Here is a 21,616-nt window from a genome sequence, read left to right on the forward strand (position 1 = left end):
TATTTATTGATTGAATCATTACGTGCAGAAACTGTCTTCCTACTGAGTGCTTCAGTGAAAGTTTTGAGTACCACTCCTCCCTGACCTGGTTTCCTCAGAGCAGACCTCTAAAATTGCCATATAACAAAGGATGATCATTTTAAAGCTGTGATGTGTACTGTTAGCATGTTGATGCCAAAAGTTGCACTGATTTATCCTTCATTGATCTTGAATTTGTTCCTTAGATTGCTACATTCTGCACTGCATAGTACCTTACCCATCTACCTAGACATCATGGTGTGTGTGTGTGTGTGTGTGTGTGCACATGTGCATGCGTACTCCTCAGTCTGCATTGCCAACTATATTAGAGTGGATCATTTCTCAATCCTTACGTATGTGTAAGTGTGTATCTGAGAATCAAAACCACTTGACCTTCCATAAATGTGAGAAAGACAATAGGCCTGACATATTGTAACCATTGAATGAATGAAAAGCTTTTTTTTTCTTTCCAGAAGGGATCTATCACCAAGGGATAGGTTTATCTGTAAATGACCTAAGTCCAGAGGAATAGTGACCCAAACTTATAGTTCATTTTCCTCTTTTCTCCTTAGCAATGTAAATCAGAGACAATCCAGGCCATGGTTGGTGTGAAATCCTTGGAACCCAGGGTTTTCATTTTCTTTTCCCGAGGACATTTTTCAGAAGTTGCATATGCATTCTCCAAGTGTCGTCTTCTTGGTAGGCTCAGCCTCACAGAAGGTTGGGGAAGGCAGTCTTTATTCCAAGTGATCATTTTTCAACTAAAAATGAGAAAAGTTAAATAAAGAACAGATAGCAAGGAAAAAATAGAAATTCCTATTCTAGAATCATGGAAGTACAAGATGTGATATCTGTTCTTAAATTACTCATGATTTCTTTTTTTTCCTGAAGTGCCCATGTCCCCGTTTACATAGTAAACACAGTGGTGTGGATGATGGGCTATTTTCCCCTTTCCTTTAATTATAGTCTACTTTCCCTTTGACATAGATTATAGTTTCAAGATGCTTAAAATTCATCTTGGACTTCAAATGGCTGTACGTCCTCACACACTGCTTTCTTTTCCAGCCACGCGCCTGTGTGTGGGGAATCAACTCATCTGAGAATAAACACTCCAAGGCAGCTGGTGAGTTGGGAGCCTGGGAGTTTGCTTTACCATTTTTCTATGACAAAAGAAGAATGAAAATGCACCAGTGTCTCAGGAAGTGAAGAAAGAAACCTAGAGATGAGGAATAGAAGACAGGCGGGCTCCGTGATAAACATGTCAGTTATAATAACCCGACTTTCATCTCACAAATCACAAAAGCTTATGTGTCAGCCTGGGGTCGGGTGGGGTGGGGGATTTAATGGAAAGACACACACCAGTGGATCTAATAGACTCAGAATTTCAGCCTCAAGTGCACAACTAGCAAACAATTACTGTAATATAATTTCCCGTGTTACTGTCCAAATGAATAAAGAGTGGTGCAGGCTTTATAGATTAGCACCATGTACAAAGAACAGATTTAGATCCCAGGAGTCTTGAGTCCTTTCTCGACAGCCACAGTTACTGGCAAAGGTATTTCTGCCGTTCAATTAGTTGGGTCAAACTTTCCTATCAAATTCCACACCCATCTTTACCTCCAGCTTTTCCACCTCTTACCTGAGCTACACAGACAGGCTATGTGCCTTCCTCAGAATAATTTTATGAATAAAGTACCCAGCATATAGTTGATTCTCAATTTGCACGCGTCTATTGGTTGATAACTTTCATCTCCTTGCCTGATTGCATGTGTTAGTGTGCCTTTAAAAATCTGTGTACCGTTCATCACCATACAAAGCAAACGCAGAAAGTAATAGTATTGGTGAAGGAGTGGAGAAAGTGGAAAGCTCTCATTGCTGGTGGGGATGAAAAATGGTTTAACTCCCATAGGAAATAGTCTGGCACTTTCACAAAGAGCACATAGAATTACCATACAGTCCAGGAAGTGCACCTGAAAAAAGGATTGAAAGCAAAATTCTAACCGATGCTCATAGTTCACCATAGTATATTTGTTTTAAAAAAAAATCCCGAAGGAAAACACAGTTCAGCAACCAAGACTGGAAAAGCAATGAAAACATTAGGCCAAGCAAAGTAATTCAGACAGAACGTAACCTACCTTGTTAGTCCGAGTCTACGGAATAGCTACAACAAGCAAGTTTCTGGAGACAGAAAGTAGGTTAGAAGTACCTGGGGTTGTATAGAGGAGCAACTAGGTAGTTTAATTACAGTGAGTTGGTAGTTTTTGCTTGGGGTGATTGTGAAAAAGTTAAGGGAAAAGACATTTGAAGAATGTTCAAATGTAATTAATGATACCACTTTATACTTTAGCAGTAGTTATAAACTTGTTATAGATAGCCACAAAATTATTTATCTTGATATTTAAAAATATTTATTTATGTTTATATGCCTGTTATGAGTTATGTGTACAGGTGTGCAAGCCCGTGAACCCACCTGTGGAGGCCATAAGAAGGTACTGGGTGGTCTCTCTATCACCCTTTGCCTATCTTTGAAATAAGGTTTCTGAGGAACTAGGGACTCTGGTTTTCTCAGCTAGAGTAGAAGCCAATCTACTGTCTCTCTGGTCCTACTCCCTTCAAAGCATGAGTATGAGATGTCGGGCTTGTTACATAGGCACTGGGATTCGAACTCTGGCCCTTATGCTTCTGCAGCTAGCCCAAGTGCTCTTACCTGCTGAGCCATCTCTCTAGCCCTCCATTGGTCTTCCCCACATAAGTGGGATTCCACTGAGTCATTTTACGATGAACCACGCACCGTTGCGCTATCTCATTTAATCCTCATACCCTCTTGAACTGGACAGAGTACTTAGCCTTCCTTCCACACACCCCACCCAAACCCTAAGCTGAAGAGACAGCCTACAAATCCTTTATATGCCTTATGCAACTTTTGAATACTGATCTTTTCTGGGACTCAAGGCCCTGAAAATCTACCAAGGTCAACTGATGTCTGCAGGTGCCTCTGCTGTAGCCATATAGCTTCTGGTTATGGATGGCCACCACCCCACCTTTATTGGGTATTTGAAGACCTGGCTGAACATGGCTTAGAGTGTGTGAACTCAGTGCACAGAGGCATAGGAACAGAGTTAATACCAGAACACAGAGTTTCTTATTTAAGAAGATAAAGATGTAGAAACAAGAAAATGCTCAAAAACAATTAAGGATTTACCTACAGTAGAATCTATGACTCCCAAAACAGGGACAAAACCCAAGATGTCCAGGAAAACAAGGACCTGAAGTTACCCTGGAAATTGTTGGTGATGGTCTCTGGCATTACAACTTATTGGAAGTCAATCTTATTTCATTTAATCCTCACAGTGAGTGGAGAAGAGGCGATGGAAAACATTTCCCGCATTTTATTGTTCATTTGAGAAGGTTAAGAGCTTGACTAAGGTCCCCAGACAGAAGGCCCAGCCTGGAAATAGCACTCAGGTGTCTAACTGTAGGCCAGGGCTTGTTCCGTGATGGTGCATCTGGCGCAGTAAATGCCACACAGAGGATGATGGTTGCTATTCTAAGTCCCAGGTGGGGGTAGCGGCAGCCAGGGGCATGTGTGGGGATGCCATCCGGGATTTGGAGTTCTTTTTTATGCCTGTGCCACTCCAACTGGCATAAACAAGGCATAGCTGCAGATTAAATGTCCTGAACCTTAGTAGCCCATTAGAGGTCTTGACACCTACTTCTAGAATCTTGCCCTGTTTACGGTCCCCTTCAAGTTGTGCTGATCGAGTTTCTAATACGCCCACGGAGCATTGTCTTCTGTCTTACAGTAATTCCTCTGAGACAAAATACTCTCATATATTTTGGGAAAAGAAAATCTTTTCAATTCAGAGCTCAAGTTTCCAAGGGGAAGATAAAATCCCTTTAACATCCTCTGCCTGTCTTGGGTGACTGACTTGTTCCAGTCTGCCCATGACATTACAGGCTGAAGGTCCTATGTCCTTTCCTTAATCCAGGGTAAACTGGGCAGCCCTGATTTTCTGTACCAGGTCCAAGTTCTCCCTATGTGACCCTGCTGGAGTAGAGAGCCTGATAATAGCAAATAGTAGTCCTAATTCTAACAGAGGGATATGTTGTTGTAATTTTTAATCAATTGATGGTTTATGTATGTATGTATGTATGTATGTATGTATGTATGTATGTATGTATGTTGTGTGTGTGTGTGTGTGTGTGTGTGTGTGAGAGAGAGAGAGAGAGAGAGAGAGAGAGAGAGAGAGAGAGAGAGAGAGAGAGAGGAGAGAAGAGGGCATAGATTTATTAATTTTATTTAATGTATGAGAGCTTTAGCTGCATGTATACCTGCATGCCAGAAGAGGGCGCATGCTCATGTGCGTGTGTGTGCGTGTGTGTGACAGCACAGATGCACAGAATCAGAGAACAACTTGTGGGAGTCCAGTCTCTCCATGTGGGTCCAGGGAATAGACCTCAGGTTGCCAGGCTTTGTGGCAAGTGTGTTTACTGCTGAGCAGTCTTGGGTGGGCGGGAGGGGAGTTCGGCGGCGGTTGCCTGGGGGGGGGGGTAGGGGGTGGGGTGGGGGGGGTGTTGGAAACAGCATTTTTATGGCACTCCCTGCCTAGGCATGATAGTATTGATTGAGTGGGTCTCTTTATTCTCCTTGGAGGGCATGGATCACACATCTATGGTTTGCTCTGTAGCCTAAGAAAGGAGGTGAAAGGTAAAAATGGAGGTGAAAGGCAGAGGATCTTTGGGTTTGGGCTTCTTGGGGTGAGAGTCTAAGTCTCCTAGGTGTGGGAGAAAGCAGCTGAGACTGGCTGGGGATGAGAGGAAATGCATAGTGCCACTTATTTTTGTCAGCATGAAATCGGGACTGGCCTATTGCCCCAGGGAAAACTCTCCATGCTTCCACTGAACATTCTAGAAAAGCCAGGAGAGAAGGGTAGAGAAAATACCTACAAGGTCAATCAGTAAGTGAAGGGAGGTAATTAAAAGGATCCAGCACAAACCAGTTTGTCCTTCATTTCTCTCGGCAAACTGGGTTTGATGCCCTTGGCTGGCTTTAACCCAGCGGGTTAGAGGAAGTGGCATTATCAGAGGTCAAAGAACACACCGCCACGCCAAGTATGGCTGTTTTCTTAAGAAGAGTTCGCTGTCCCTGGTGAGATGTTTTCTACCCTGTCACGGGGTATTTCCTGCTCCTGCTACAGGATATGACCATTTGACAGTTCCTGGGGGCGTGTGTGTGTGTGTGTGTGTGTGTGTGTGTGTGTGTGTGTGTGTGTGTGTGTGTGTGTGTGAGTGTGAGTGTGTGTGTGTGTGGTGGTGGTGGTGGTGGTGGTGGTGTTGCTGTGAGGGGTGGTGTGGTGAGCAATCCAGTAGCAGTTCAGCTTTTACTGTCTCTTGGGAAGTTTGCATTCCGATCCTCCAAGAAGGTGAGCTCACCGCTGTGAGTGCCAGGCTTATGTAAACGGCGGGCTGTGGCGCAGAGGCTGCGCAAAGCTGCGGGGGTGGCGGCACAGCGCCCAGTTCCCGGAGCAAAGAGCTGCAGGCGCTGCTGCAATGCTGCAGTGCTCTGGGGGAGCCTGTGGCAGGTGCCCACCAAGACAGCGATGGAGCCCAGAGAGCCCTAATCCCGCAATGCTCAAGCGTGGGGGATGAGGAGGGCTGCCTTGTTGGGGGGGGGTGGGTTCTGCTTGTGACAACGGGTGGGGTGTACAGTGTGGGAGAACGCGGAGGACTGAGTACATTCTGCAGGAAGGACTGGGCTAGGTCCTTCAGGGCGAGCTGCTGCCCTCTAAGGAAGGGCCTAAAGCATGACAAGACATTGCAGAAGGCCCGGATGATAAAGCTCCAGTCGAACAGGTCCCTGAGAGCCTTGAGGGAAAGGCAAAGCTGTGTGTTTGTGTTTTTCTGTAAATCCGCACTCTTTCCCTGTAGCTGCTTTTCTGTTTTAGAGAAACAAGGTGTAGCTGATTTCGCCAATCTGATGGAGTTTTCAGTAGTACATGTCTGCGTTATCCAAATCAATATAGCTGTTCTCTTTTTAATGAGGCAGAAAAAGCCTTTAAAAAAAATCACAGCCTTGGCTACAGCAATTTGTATGGCCTGGCTTGCTTGGCAAGTGGCTTGGCTTTACCACCCACTGCCTCTTCTGTGAAATGACCTTTCAACTTTTTCTGGCACTTTCTTTTAAGAAAATAGAACTGAAGTTGCTATAGCAAATAACTATTGGTGCAATATAACAACTGCCAATAGTAAGTGGAAATTTTGTACTAAGACATAAGTTTTAACAAGATAAAATCATGACTCACATACAAATGTAATATGGCTACATGAAAGAGATTTTACATAACCCATTAAATAATTAGAGAGTGAGTAGGATGCCAAATGAGTTCAAAGAAGAATTATGAAGAAGACACACACACACACACACACACACACACACACACACACACTACTCTACAGTGGTATAAAATACAATATTAGAGAATGCATTTTTATTTTCACAAGATGAAATCAAATCTGTACCAGGCAAAATAGGCATGTTATAGACAAAAGCCCTTTACTTTGCCTTTTTTTTTTTTTTTTTTTTTTTTGAGACAAGGTTTCCCTGAGCCCTGACTGTTCTGGAACTCACTTTGCAGATAAAGCTGGCTTCAGACTCACAGAGATTTGTCTATCTCTGCTGAGTGCTAGTATTAAAGGTGTACTACTATGCCTGGCTTTTTTTTTTCTTCCTTTTTTTTTTTTTTTACATAGGGTTTCTCTGTAGTCCTGGCTGTCCTGGAATTTAGGCTGGCCTTGAACTCATAGGTTCACCTGCCTCTGTTTCCTGACTGCCAGGATTAAGGGCATGTCCCAACACTGCCTGTTTGTAAAAATCAATAGGTAAATCAAAGCAGTCAAGGTGCACAGCCTATAGAAATCTGTCCCAGAAAATCTTCTTGGCCAGGGCCCACTCTGTCACTGAAAAGGCCTTCATAGTTAAAGATGAGTCAGAAGACAAAATGGCTTTGGCCTTGGAGATAGGGAGATTGTTACAAGTGAAAATCCTGCTGCTTGTGTGCCTGAGGGGAATCTGCACTTGTGAAATCACCAAATGAAGCCTTGAGCATATGTAGGAGCAAGACCACCATCCTTAGGGTGTGGGGCACTGCAGAAATCCCTGAAGTGATGGCTCGTGCTAGAAATTGGGCTTTGCTGACTGGCTGCTGACTGTAAGCATTGCAGCCTCCAGAGGGATTATGCCATATGTATTGGGGACACCCAAGGGCTTCTAGACCCCAGCTAGATGAATCAGTGCTGTGCTAGAGGGTCACAAAATAACATAGCGTTTTCTTCTGAGCATCCCTGAGCCATATTTATGCCAACATAACCAACATGTCCAGTTCCCAGCAGGAAGACCCCGAGCTGTAGGAATACCAACATACTGTCTCCACCCCTGCCCAAGTATTTATGTTAACATCCCCAGTCTCTGTAGTGGGATGGCAGACAATCAGACAATCGTTGTGACTTTTGCATACTGCTTTGACAATAATTACAACAGGGGATCCTGAGAATTAGACCAATTAAGCCCCTTGGGAAAGTTTTCTCCTAGCTTTAAAAACCAAGCCACAAACACAGTGTCAGCTACAGACTGATGGGCATGGTGCCATTCTAGAAACCAGTCGGCCAAATTCTTGCTTATTTTTCCTTGTTTTGAGATAAGACCAGCTAGCTTCTCAGAGTCACCACTGGGAGGACTGGAGGTAAGAAGGAGGAGGAGGAGGGGAGGAGGAGGAGGAGGGGCAGATTGGCTCCTGGGTTGCACGGTGTGGCAGGTGGGGGTGGGGGGGGGGGGAAGGTGGGGAAGAGCTGCGCAGAGGGAAAGGGAGAAGTTATGGAGGACTCAGTGAGATAAATCAGACATGATTTATGCACGGACAGGCAAGGCGATCTCTTTTCCTTGCTTGGGTCACATAATTAAGTCTAATTAATGGGAACTGATCATGGAGGGAGTTCAGAGCCTATTTTCGGTTATCATTATCCACAGGCAGCAATCAAAATGCAGATGAGCTATCTCTGTCTCACCCCAGGAGAGAAACAGGCTTCTCACTAATGAAGGGAAAATGGCAAATGGATGCTTACCCTGCCTTCCCTGTCCTCGGTGGCTTCTTAGGGTAGCAACACAGGCACAGAGAGCTGAAAGACATTTCATGTTTTGAAATGGGTGCCACTCAGTATCGAAGCCTTCTTCCAAGAGAGTCCGAATGCGGCCCTAACGCCCTAATGCTGTCTTCTCTTGCTGTTTGGGGAGTGGCAAGGGGCCAAGGACTCTCTCTCTCTCTCTCTCTCTCTCTCTCTCTCTCTCTCTCTCCCTCTCCTTTGGTTCTAACCTGAGCAGAGATGAAGAGTGTTGGAGGTTGGTGTGATGTATTTTGATGGTAATTACTGCTTGCAGGTTTGTGCCCACCTGTGCCTTGCCTAAGAGCCTAACCTGCATGACCAATAAAAGGCCATCACACCTGGGCAGGGCAAATGGGATAGGCGTGGCTAAGGTTCCAGGGCTGGCAGAGAGAGAGAGAGAGAGAGAGAGAGAGAGAGAGAGAGAGAGAGAGAGAGAGAGAGAGAGAGAGAGAGAGAGAGAGAGAAGAGAATCTTGGGAGGAGAAGAGACTGAAGGTAAGACCAGAGGGGAGGGAGAAGAAGGCTGCAGCATGGGTTAGTGGAGGAGAAACACATAGCCGATGTGGATGGAGACTTGGCCCAGATGATGGTAATTAGCAAGTATCTGGGATCGTGGATGGGAGTGGGCAGGGATCCCATGCTTGCTCCACTATGGGAAGTAGTTTAGAGGATTAGTATCTACCCTGCCCCAGGTTAACTAAGGCTATTTTAAAACATAACAGGTGTCTGTGTCTTTATGGACTGCTAGAGGGTTAGAAAATAGTGCCGTAATAATAATTATAGGCCTAATAATAAACATGATTAGGACACACTGATAAATTAACCACAACAGAAGAGCTAAGTGACATTCCCAGGGTATGTCTGGCCTCGGAGGCTCTTTAACCAGAAAGGGTGCTTGGGGGCATAGAGTTTGGCAGCCTTGGCGATCCACTCTCATTCTGCCCTTCAGCCCCAATCGTCAGAGTCTCCTTGTCTAACCACACCCAAAAGATCTGGGGCAGTGTGAGGAGGATCAGAAATAACCCACCAGGGGATCTAAAGTCACCCCAGTGTGGATGGTTCTGAGTTGTAGGCCAGTGGAGAAGACCAGCTGGCTGGAGGCAGGCAAGGGCACGCTCAGTTGCCTGCTTGTTTGTTTTATAAACAGAACAACGGCTCCCAGCACACGGTCTGACAAGCAAATCATCCCTGGATGAAACTGAAGTGCACCCCTTTCCCAGCAGGGTGGATAAATTAGCCTGCAGCTGTAGCAGCTGTGGGGTCACAACTCAGTCTCCACGCAGTCTGTCCCAGGAGAGTTTCCCTTGCCCCTCCATGCCAACACTGCTATGTTTAGCTCTTCCAGCATGTGCACTGTCTATATTTAGTGCCTAAAAGTCAGAGTTGAGCGTACCAGTCAGCAAGCCATCCGTCACCCCTCCACTCACTCCATCCACACACGTAGGAAAACCCTTCCAAGGGACTGCCTTGCTCTCCACTGTGGGGTGGGGGTTTGGTGAGGGCAATGGAAGTCCCTGGCATGCAGTGCACGCCTGAGAGTACCAGACCCAGAGCCAAGAGCCAGGGCATGGGTGTGGCTCCAGAGAGCAAAGGGAGGGTGGAGTGCACTGCAGGTTCTATTGCGTTCATTCGGTCCCTGCTGAAATTGCAGAAAACTGGCCATTGCTCATTAAGCCTTCTGTTTAGATGTTACCTTTTGGTGGGAGATTTCCGCGAAACGTCTTTAATAAATAAGGAGACCCTCCACCCCCACCATGTAGGCCGTTTGTCCTACATCACCTTGTCATACTTCCGTGTGCAAACAAATGGCTAAAATTTAGGCTCCCTCCTCTTGGTCCTGCCTTTCTAATGAGCTCTTAGGAGATTCTTGTGCCACAGGCCAAGCCTGTGGTTCAGCTGTAATTACCTGGCTACTACCTGGCTACTATGGGATGTCTTCCTGTCTTACATCATAAGGCAGCAGTTCTCAACCTGGGGGTCTCATATATATATATATATATATATATATATATATATATATGATATTTACATTACCATTCATAACAGTAGCAAAATTACAGTTAGGAAATAGCAACAGAACTAATCTTATGGTTGTGTGTGTGTGTGTGTGTGTGTGTGTGTGTGTGTGTGTGTGTGTGTGGAATCAGTCACCACAACATGAGGAATTAAATTAGAAAGATTGAGACCCACTAGAGAGGAAGCCAGAGGGGTGTTTTGAGAAGAATTAATGCCATGGTCCCTGAGTGGCTGCCACTGGTGACTGCATTCCTAGGTGCAGAGCGGCCTTCCTTTACCTGTCCCTCCACTATTGCTGTCACAGCTGTAGGCCAGTGTGACCATGTGTATGAAGGGAAACCATCCTGGCACAAGGCAAGAAGACTTGGGTTCCTAGGTGTCAGTCCAGGTCCAGGAAAAGTGCTCACATTTTCCCACCTAGAGACCTCCTTTTCCTCAGAACAAACACTGCTGCAGAGACTCCCCGCCTGGAGGTGGGGTGGAAAGGGCCACGTTTTCCTACACTTTTGTAATGGCTCAAGAGAAAGCTGGGCAAGTCTATGAAAGCGTCAATATTATAGCACACCAGTAATTGAGTGAGACAAAAAAAAAAAAAAAAAAACCACTCCCTTGAGAGATGCCCTGGGGAAGGTGGTTGTCTTTGACTTTTCAGACCTCCAGAGGCCAGGGCCTCCTTTGGGTTGGAGATAGCAGGAACATGAAAGTTAACAGATCAGGATTTCTTCCCCTTTGCTGTTCCAAGCACCAACTCACAGCCTCATATAACTCCAGTGCTAGGGGATCTGGTGGCTTCTTTTGCCCTCAGATCTTTCTGGGACCTTTGGGTAACCCCTCAACACACAAAATAAATCTTGGGGCTGGAGAGATGGCTCAGTAGTTGAGTGTATTTGCTCCTCTTTCAAAGGACCTGGGTTGGATTCCGAGCATCCAAGTAAACGTTGTAGTCTCGAGGTGATTATTTCTGAAAATGTGTGTACTTATGTTTACTTCCTTTCGAATAGAAATTTAAATAGATTGTCACGCTGCATCATTCAAACATAGACCACATGGTTTGGCACAAGCATGAAGAGGCATGTCTGTCTGTCTCACCAGAGCAGGAGAAGCAGCATGTCCAGTGCGCTTCCCTTTTGGAGGTCGACGTGTGATTCAACTGATGGCCACATCCTTTCCCTCCAAGTCTTTACATCTCACTTTTCTCTTCTACAGAAAAAAAGCACTTTAACTGTTGTTCATTTTAAAACACAAACTGTGGCATGAAGAGGAAGTCTGTGCCCGCTATTGACTCAACAAAAAGCCTCCCCCTGCCCTGTCGAAAGTACATATCCAACTCTGAATTCTTCTTTGAAGAGTCAAGGAAGGAGGGATGAACCCAGTAAAGAAAACAGCAACTGCTCCTGCGTTCATTGGGCCACACAGCACCTAGATAAGTTTCAGAGAAGGCAGAGATGAGATACAGTACAGCAGCAGTGCGAGGTCAAGCCAGACATGGTTGCTCTTGTAGGTTGCTCTTCATTGCGAGTTTGAGCTCTGCCCTAAGGGCTGCAGAACCTGACAAATGATTGAAATTAGAGCAGTGGGAACAAGGTGCTCACAGGAGGGACGAGGATTACAGGAGAAGGTGACCCTGGGAGAGACAGTAGTGCGGGGAAGTGCTCCGAGAGCCTGAGAGGCTAGGGTGTGAGCAGGAGAAACAATGGAAAAATAATCCACAGGTCCTGGCATTGTAACTGCTCCACTAGACATAAAAGTTGAGAGAGAGAGAGAGAGAGAGAGAGAGAGAGAGAGAGAGAGGAACAATGAAAAGTCTCAAGGGCTTTGGTATCTAAAAGGCTGGATGTATGTGATTTGCCAAGACGTTCTTATGAGTGTTTGGGATGTGTACTAATGACATGTGCCTGATGGAGAACATCTTGGAGGAAACACGCGCCTGCTTCTGGGTCCTTATGTACTCAGTGAACTTGCTGGAATTCTGTTGGACTGCCCTCCCAGTGACATGGAAGACATGTACTTTTTGGAGCAGAGAAGTGACACAACCTACTAACACCTCAGAAGAACACTCTGGCTACTGAGTAGAAAACAGACGATAAGTGAACAGGGGTTGGGTAAAGGAGGTCAGTGTTTTTGTCTCTGAAACATCAGGAAAAACTAGAGTCTTTGTGAGGGTAAGTCATGAGCATGGACTTATCATGTGCATAGGTCAAACAATGGATGTTTCAGAATATGTGTACATCTGTATAATGGTGAAAAGCTCCATAATTCAGCCTTATGCACTGAGTCTGCAGCATGCTCATCTGAATACCATGCTATACAGGTTTTTTAGTACTTGGGAATGCTTAAGTATCTGTTTTGCAACTGAAAATATTGATCATTTTGTTCCTCATTTTTTCAGCCTAACATTGTAAACAAGGCTCTGTAATTCTCAATAAAATGGATCCACTGGTCATCAAGGTTTTGAAAAATCACTCTTTTGGAAATGTTGATAGTTTTTACTGTACTGGAGACCCCATACTAAATTAAAAACACACACACTTTACTGTCATAATATTGAAAAATATATTTAATAAAGGAAAATCTGTTCAGAATTGAATTCTGTTTTAATGTAATAATCTTTGCTAAGAGTTTGCTATGAATTCTAAAGACATTGGGTTATTAAATGAATACAATCAATATCAGAAAAACTTTCAGATCATATCTCTTTATTATCTCTGGCATCTTCCTCTATTATGAATTATCGATATTTCATCAATCCTATTTCCATTTCAGCCTCATTCAAATGCATGCCCTGCCTCCTGTCTGAAGCAGTCTGTTTCAGCCAGCCTGCAAGATCTTCTGCCTCCTCTGAGGTTAAACAATAGCTCCCTATACTCCATCACTAACCTCTCACTTTATCTTTCACACAAAGAATGATCACTTGTTTTGTATCTTGTGCACGAATTCCCTGTCAGCCCTAAGCCACTGTCATCAGCTACCCTGTTCTTTAACTTCTGCTCATGGTCACATTTCCTGAAATAATAAACTGTCTCCTTTAGATTACCTCAGATTAATTCTTCAGTACTTAAGATTTCTGGCCCAACTACCTTTTGAATTTATGCTTATTGTGGTTATATTCACATTGACAAATTCCTTAAAAATTCTGGTCCTATCACCCCTATGGATTTATGCTTATTATGGATTTATCCATGTTCGCCTGTTTGTGTGTAGTAAAGAACCTAGAATTTTCTCTGAGATGGGAAGCTATCGAAGGGTTAACAACAAGAATGGCACAACTACTTACAATTCCGTACTCACTTTTAGTTAAGGTTACTCTGAAATCTGTGAGTGTGTCCAAGCAGGACACCAGCAAGGAGACTATTAAAGCAGCATTGATGAGATCATGGCAGCTCAGACTGAGGTGATGGAGATGCTGAGAAGTGGTCAAATCTGTGGGATGCTCTGGAGATATAGCTGAAGGGACTTGCAAATAGAGATTAAGTGTAAGAGAGGAGACATGGCAAAATTTGAGCAAAGGGATAAAAGCAGCATATGGCATTTTTAAAAGCTAGGCCACCACATAGGAAAAAAAAACCCTAAGATTATGTTGTTACCAAAGGTGTTACCATCACAAATGATAAGAACATTGGATTTTACTCTATGTGACATGTGATAAATGAAGGCTTTTGAGTACAGGAATGGCATGACTTGACTTTCATTTCAGAAGATCAGTCTGGCTGCTCACCAGTAAATGAACTGTGAACAAGGTTAGAAGGAAAGCGTGAGTGAGGCAGTTCCATAGTGGTGTAGGAAGGAGACAGTGGTGGGAGGAGCTAAGGCAGGAGGAGTGACAACAGTCAGATGTAGTCATGTTCTACAGATTGGAGAGAGAAACTGGCTCGTTCCTCTGTGGAGGGAAGGAGGAGGCGAGAAGCCAGGAATTATACCAAAGTTTTAACTTGAGCAACTGGAAGACCGGAGCTACAAGTCACTGGAACTGAAGTGTTTATAAGGACAATCGAGTTTGAGGGCCACGGATTATGAGTTCATTGTTTTTGGTATGATAAATCTGAGATGTTTTTTTACAAGTCATTGACAGTTATATTTATGAAGGTGGTGGCTGGATGAGTTATTAGAATTGAGCTATAAATCAGAACATCATTGGGACAGATGCAGAGCTTAGATCCAGGAGAACAGAGGCAGATTGCAAAGGGAATAAGTCCATATGCTGAGTGCTGAAGGCCTAGAGAGGAAGTCTTGGCCTCATGAAGCAGGAGCCAGTAAAGCCCGGGAAACATCAGCTAACGGAATAGGTAGAGGACCAAGAAAGAATGGTGGTTCAGAAAACAAAACCAGCAACCTTAGGAATAAAACCATGGCCCTTGGGGTCAAATGGCACTTCTAGATCAAGTATGGAATTAGTTTCGTAGTGTGTGCATGTGGAGGTGGAAGGAAAGGGAGGAGGAGTGAGAGGGTAGGATGACGTTTAAATACTGACAAGAGCATCTTGAAGGTTTGACAGGAAGGCCGGTCTGAGTGGTGTGAGCTCAAGAGATGAAGGAGAGTAGAGACAAGCGCTCATAGACAAGTCCCGATAGTCATCATTATCTGGGGAACAGAGAAACAGGAGAGGAGATAGAGATAAAGACCAAGTTAAGGGATGGACTTTGAGCTATGATAAACAGTCTGTATTTTTTGCTCATAGGAAAGAGGTGATCCATTGGATGGAACAAAGTCCCTGAATGGGTACCAGCAGATTGATGCTTCAACATACAGGTTGGTGTCAGGTCAAAGCACAGAGGTCCAGCCTGCTCATTTAGATGGAGCTGTGGGTAGACTGGTAAGTGTGAGCTCGCGGAAGCTACTTTTCTGATGCTTTCTAATTCCTATGGGAAACCAGAAGCTGGGTTAAGAGCTGAATATGAGATAAGGCATTGTAGAAGGCTTGAAGTAGAAAGTGATGTCAGTGGAGAGGGAGGGTAAATGATCTGGAATAAGATGGAAGGACCCCACTCAGGGGCCCAGCAGGTTACTCACTCACTGGCAGTGGCTGCAGTTAGCTTACTTAGGTGTTTCTTCCTGCAGGGCTAGAGACACAGGAAGGAAAGACTGCTCTCTCTGCTCTCCTCCTCTCCTTATTTCTTTATACAGAAAACAGAACCCCTGAGGATCTTGGATGTTTATTCTGACTCTATCCAGGATGAGAGCTGAGGGTCAGAGGCAGACAGCATTTTCTTCAGAATGCCTTTTCTTCCTGCCAATCAGCACTCATTTGGAAGGCTGACCTCTGGCCGTCCTTGCATTTTAAGCATTCAAATGTGTCCTAAGTCAGCCGGGCAGATACTTTGTGTGAGATGACCACGTCTCCTTATACCATAGAGAACTTTGGGACTCTCAGAATCCTCAGTATGGCAGAGCCTGGTGTGAACAGCACTAGTTCTGTTTGCCAGAGGGAGGTAGATATGGAGCTTTCTAAAATAATAATAATAATAATAATAATAATAATAATAATAATAATAATAATAATAATAATAAAGTATTAGTAGAGCGTCTGGAGATAAAGCAAAGTTTACATCCTCCAAGTAAAATAGGCTTGAGGTAAAGACTGCCCATTCTCCCCTCCAGTCTCACAAAGTACTTAAGACAGATCAGTGTGTGATCTGTAATCTGGATGTACGCTGATGTCTTCATCTCTCTAAGCAGGAACGGTAGGGGTAATGGCTTTGCACTGTGGCATTACCAAATGCACACATGCAGTAGCATGTAAGATGACAAAGCTTCATATATCCTAGAAAATGTAACTATGCTGATGAATTATTTTTATTATGATGATATGACTAGGGCTGAGCTAATTATTGTTATTTTCTGTCAGAATGTAAAGAAAATATTTTGTAAGTAAAGAACAAGATTTAATGGAATAATTAGTGCCCTTTCATGGAGGTGGCATGTGAGCCTAGGAGCATATAGCAGAAGTGATGTGGCAAGAGGACACGTGGTGTCATATGAGATCCCTCAGCCAGTCCAGGGCCCACACAAGTCACTTTACCTTCAAGGAACTGTATTTCTTTTTATTTTCCTAAGATAGGCAAGACAGAGTCTTGCTATGTAGCCCAAGTTGGCTTTGAACATTGGATCCCCTTATCTCTGGCTCCCGGGAGCTGAAATTACAAGCATGCACCACCATGCTTAGTTGGAACCTTACTTCTCGATATATGAAATAGATAAAGTAATGTCTACCATGGAAATTGTGGCTGAAAGGTTAAATAGAGCAGGGTATAGTGGGCGCCTTGTATGGTGTTTAGTGCATAGTATGCATAGAGCAGTGCTGACTGTGATTGATACTTTCTATTTTAAAAGTGGAGAAATCTTTGCCATTCTTTGTGTTCATAAGTTCTCTTTATCTGCGTGGGGCCAGTTTGCTTGTAGCCTCTGCAGCGCTCTGTTTAAGATTATTCCAGTTTCTTCTTGGTGCCTATATTGCAATTTGCTCATGCGTCCGTTGCTTCACTTCCCCCTCAATTAGTTTTGGAACTGTTTTTTCTTGGATGTCTGTGTCTTGAACTAGAGTGAAGGTTTTTAATAAATCTATTGTTCTCGTGGAACAAAGCAGATTTAGTGAGCACCCCACAAATGTTTATAGAATTGAGAATTCTTTCCAATTTTCAAAGCAGAGAAAGCAGCCAACATCTGGAAGGCACTCGTTTTTCTTGTCCTCTCAATTTTATCTATGAGGACGCTAGAGTGATATACGGAAGAGACTCCGTCGTGGGTAGAACCTCTCCTAGCTTCCTGTTTCTGCAGGCGACACGGCATATATCATGAGCAGCTGAAATTAACGTATCCATTTTTGTCTGTGCAGATGTCACCAGCATCAGTAACACACAGAACCTGTCTGCCCTGCTTCGGATCCAGGGAGACAAGGGACACATCCAGAAAGTGACACCTGATGTCACAAGACTGATACTATTTAGCAACCATCACTTAATTTCACAGCACAAGGTTGGCACACTCAGCTCTGATTAAAAGAAAAAAATTCAGAACCTTGTCTAGGAATGGAAAGAGAGAGAGAGTTGAGTTGCCTAAGAAACCCTGCACTGTTTTCTGCAGGTGATGAACGTAATAGAGCAAGCAAGTGTCCCTCAGAGGTGTGAAGACAGTGAGTGATGCTTCCTTCCTAGGGTGGGGCAGTGTGTTAGAAAAAGGTTCATGGGACTCTGAGGACAGGTGTTAGCCACTGGGTCCCAGCGTCTCAGACTTGGTGCAGAAAGTGACCTGTGAAAGGGTGGGTCGCCCCAAGGAGATCCTCTCTGGTACCTCTGCTGCTGCTGGGCTTTTAACTGATACCAGCTGAGGCTCATGCTACCAAAAAGAGAGGAGTGGAGCACACGTGGCATCCCGCTGCAGCGGAAAGAAAAGGGTGTTCGCGACCAGGCTCTGGCATGCGCTAGCTCTGTGGCTTTTCCAGGTGAAGCTCTGTGATTGTCCGTCTCTTAATGGTGGGTGATGAGAGTGGAGACGAAGTGGCATATCTACTACATGTCGCTGACTGGCAGCACCATTAAGCACTGGAAAGCTACGCAACACATTCTTTCAGATCACAGTTAAAACAAAGCACAACAAAACAAAACTAACCTTAGCCAGGATGTTTTGGCTAACGCGCTCTAGTCACCGTATCTAGTTTTGAGCATTGGCCTCCTAGGACTCATCTTTGCCTGCATCAAAATCTCATGAATTTGTAACATCAGCTTCTTTTGCTTCTAAGTCCCTGGCTGTGTCTCAAACCTCAGTTCAGAAGGTGCTTGAAATCATCCTCATGGGCAGAGCTGAGCCGGAACTAGGTTATCCGCTTGTTCCTACTGTGGAGAAAACTGATCAAGGGCACATGTCCTCCAGACAGTGGGCCAGTGATGTCATCTGCCTTCACAACGAATAACTTATTAATGTCTCAGGGTGACTCACACTGTGTGACTCTCCAGGCATTTGCTGGAGGGTAAGTGCGAGAACAGATGAACAAGAAGACACAGAGACTGAGGTGGAAAGCATTTTAAATGGAGCAGTGGCTCTCTTAAGCTTGGAGAGAGGAGAAACACTGAGGTCAGCTACGGGAAAAACAGGAGAGAGGGGATGTGAATGAGGAGAAAAGAGGAAGGAAGAGGAAAGAGAGCTATTTTTTAAATGGTGTGTGTGTGCGTGCATGCATGTGTGTGTGTGTGAGTGTGTGTGTGTGTGTGAGTGTGTGTGTGTGTGTGTGTGTGTGTGTGTGTGTGTGTGTGTGTGTGTGTGTACACGAACATTAACTGAGAAAGGAAACTGTGACCAGGGTAAGAGAGGAAGGAAGTGTCATTATTCAGGATGAAACCTGAGCTATGGGAATGATCAAGTCAAGGTAGTTGAATTTGCAACTATGTCTTCTGGTCAGAAAGAAGATGTTTAGGGATATCTGATTTAGGGGTGAGATGTTTGGTGAATCTGATAAAATCCATGGTAAAAAAAAAGGAGGGGGCAGGGGATGAGTTTAAATTCCAACTGTTCTTTCTGATCTTGTCCAGGAGGCTTTGCTTTGTCAGGCACAGATAGTCATCTGAGGTGGTGATGTGCAAATCACTGAACCTATCCAACTGGGTCTGAGATTCAAAGAATCTAGTTTTCACATCTTCTCTCTCACATGAATGTCATTTTTTAAGTCTGACAGAGGTAATGTGCATTTAGACAATATACTGACTCTTCTGATAACAGGAATTATTGTTTGGAATATACACATACATAACACATGCACATATGCATGCAGGCGTGCATGCACACAAACACATGCCTGGTATGGTGGTGCATGCTTTTAATCCCAGCACTTGGGAACTCAAGGCCTGTGTCTGGTTTACATAATGAGCTATCCAGAGTGACATAGACTGTATCTCAAACAAATAAACAATGCCAAATCCTGCACACACACACACACACACACACACACACACACACACACACCCCTACATACAAACACACATGCCTACACACAAACACACATACTTACATACACATGCATGCATGCATACAAAAGCATAAATAGTAAATGCCCACACAAACATACATGAACATAAACACAGAAACACACACACAAATCCATACATACAGTCTACCACGAAAGGAAACAAATATATGCACTTAATAAGCATACACATAAACACATGTGCAAACACTCACACACACAAAAGCCCATGCACAGACAAACATGCATATACCAATATACACTTTAACACACACATGGAAAAATCATGGGAATTCCAATATAAGTACACAAACATACATGCATAGACAGAGGCAGAGGCAAATAAGCACCAGCACACAGAGAGACAAAAATAAACACATATAATACATGTGCATACATACAATACATATTTAGAGAAGCACAAACACAAGCATGTGCATACTAATGCACACACAAATATCACATACCCAAAGACACACATAAATGCATAAACATGGACATACAAATAAACATACATACAAATATACACATGCACACATACAGACAATAGACATTGCATACAGTCACACACATAGACAAGTGGAGCCAAACACTAGATACTTATGCATAAACACACACACAAACATACACAGAGGCATGCAATCACACAAATATGCATAGACACATGCTGACACAGGCATACACGTATTCACTAACACTTGCACACATATACATGTGGTCACAAAATACACACATAATCACACATGCAAATACATGCATGCACACATAGAAATAGACATATATGCACAGACACAAACACACATACATGAACACACTAACAAACACAAAGTCACACTCATCACAACTCACAATCACACCCAAAACACACAAATAGCATACACGCGTTTGTACTAAAAACCACACTCAACAAGCACACATGCAAATAGGTTCATACACTCATATATGTGTGCATGTGCACACACAAACCCACACAAACCCACACAAACCACATGAGCATGTATATATGAACAAACAAGCACATAAACATGCATGTATAATTAAATACAAGGAGACATACACACAAACAAATATACACACAGTATACTTTAAGGGGCTCAAGAGTCCTGGGCCAAACGAAAGACTCATTTTTAATAACAAAATTTACCATTTTGGAGTTAGGCACCTCGAGGTTGCACAGCAGTAGCTTACCGGGGTCTCCTCGGGTGTTCTAGGTTTTTCAAATATACCCTCGGAATTAAGGAAAGTAAAGCTTGTGTTCCGCAGGGTTTCCATGAAGAAAGGCATGTGTCGGAATAGCTGAGCATGCCAGACTGTTAGGGAAGGGGGCCATTTAGAGCTTAGTGTAGCCCACATAACCCAGCTTCTGGTCTCCTCACAGTGGCAGGCGCTCGCCTGTCCATTTCCTCTCTCCTGCTTCCCTCTGCAGGTCCATGTGGCACAGCTTGTCACCCCTGGGTGGCCATCTTTCCTCCTAACAGATTCTGCCAACTTAGCATTTTCCCCATTGCTTCTGAAGGACTGTCTGTGGCCGCCCTGTGTCCACCACCACTCAGCCTCTGTGTCTGTCATGTATGATGACATCAGATCATGTCAGTTTCTTCTGTGCAATATACATTGGACTTGAAAGTTTTACAGGGCTTGGATTCACATACATTGTATCTGTGTATATTGTATGTGTGTGCTTGCACGTGTGTGTGTATATGTATGCACACGTGCACGCACACACATGTGTGTATGTGTGAATGTGGGCACATGTATAGAGGCCAGAGGTGGATGCGGGCATCTTCCACATTTACTCACCATCTTTTTAAAAAATGTATTTTATTAATTATTGTGATTAGCTCTGTACGAAGTACGTAGGTGCGTGCATGCCATGATACTCGTACAGATCAGAGGACCATTGTGTGGAGTCAGTTCTCTTTTTATATCTTTAACTGAATCCCAGGCATCAAAGGCGGGTTGTCTGCAGGTGCTTTTACCTGCCAAGCTGTATGGCCGGCTCCATCTCTCCCTTCATTTTTAATGGAGAATCTCTCACTAACCCTGGAACTCACTGCCCTCATCAGGCTGCCTGGCGGGTGAACTCCACGGCTACACCTATGGCCGCCTCCCCTGCACTGGTATTTCATGAACCTGCCATCATGCCCAGCTGTGGGTGCTGGGGATCCGACTTCAGAATCTGAGCCTCACGCTTGAAGAGAAATCACTTCACCAACGGGGCTGTCTCCCTAGCACAAACATGGTATCATTTGATCCCTGTACCAATCCCGTGCCTGTTAGCACCGCGCCCATTTCGTACAAGGCCATTTAGACCCAAAGAATGGAAGTGGACCATTTCTGGGGTGGGGGTGGGGCAGCCATCCCAAATAACTTCAGTGATGGAATACCTTAAATCTAGGTCTTCTGATCCCAAGAGTATTTTTAGAAAAGCGTCTGGAGATTATGTAGGAGCAATTTGAGATATGCCATGGAAGTG

At 44.2% G+C, this 21,616-nt stretch overlaps 2 long non-coding RNA genes across 2 annotated transcripts; one reads left to right on the top strand and one right to left on the bottom strand.

Annotated features, from left to right (window-relative positions):
• Positions 1–224: 224 nt before the first annotated feature.
• On the bottom strand, positions 225–8,323 carry LOC311600717. Its single transcript, XR_014780326.1, has 3 exons — positions 8,137–8,323; positions 561–779; positions 225–521 (listed from the first exon to the last, which is right to left on the bottom strand). It is a non-coding gene; the product is annotated as an uncharacterized lncRNA (long non-coding RNA).
• Positions 4,986–12,637, top strand: LOC311600704. Its single transcript, XR_014780320.1, has 2 exons — positions 4,986–5,174; positions 11,405–12,637. It is a non-coding gene; the product is annotated as an uncharacterized lncRNA (long non-coding RNA).
• The last annotated feature ends 8,979 nt before the right edge of the window (positions 12,638–21,616 follow it).

The sequence above is a fragment of the Acomys minous genome (assembly GCF_964271855.1).
Source record: "Acomys minous genome assembly, chromosome: 1".
NCBI lineage: Eukaryota > Metazoa > Chordata > Mammalia > Rodentia > Muridae > Acomys > Acomys minous.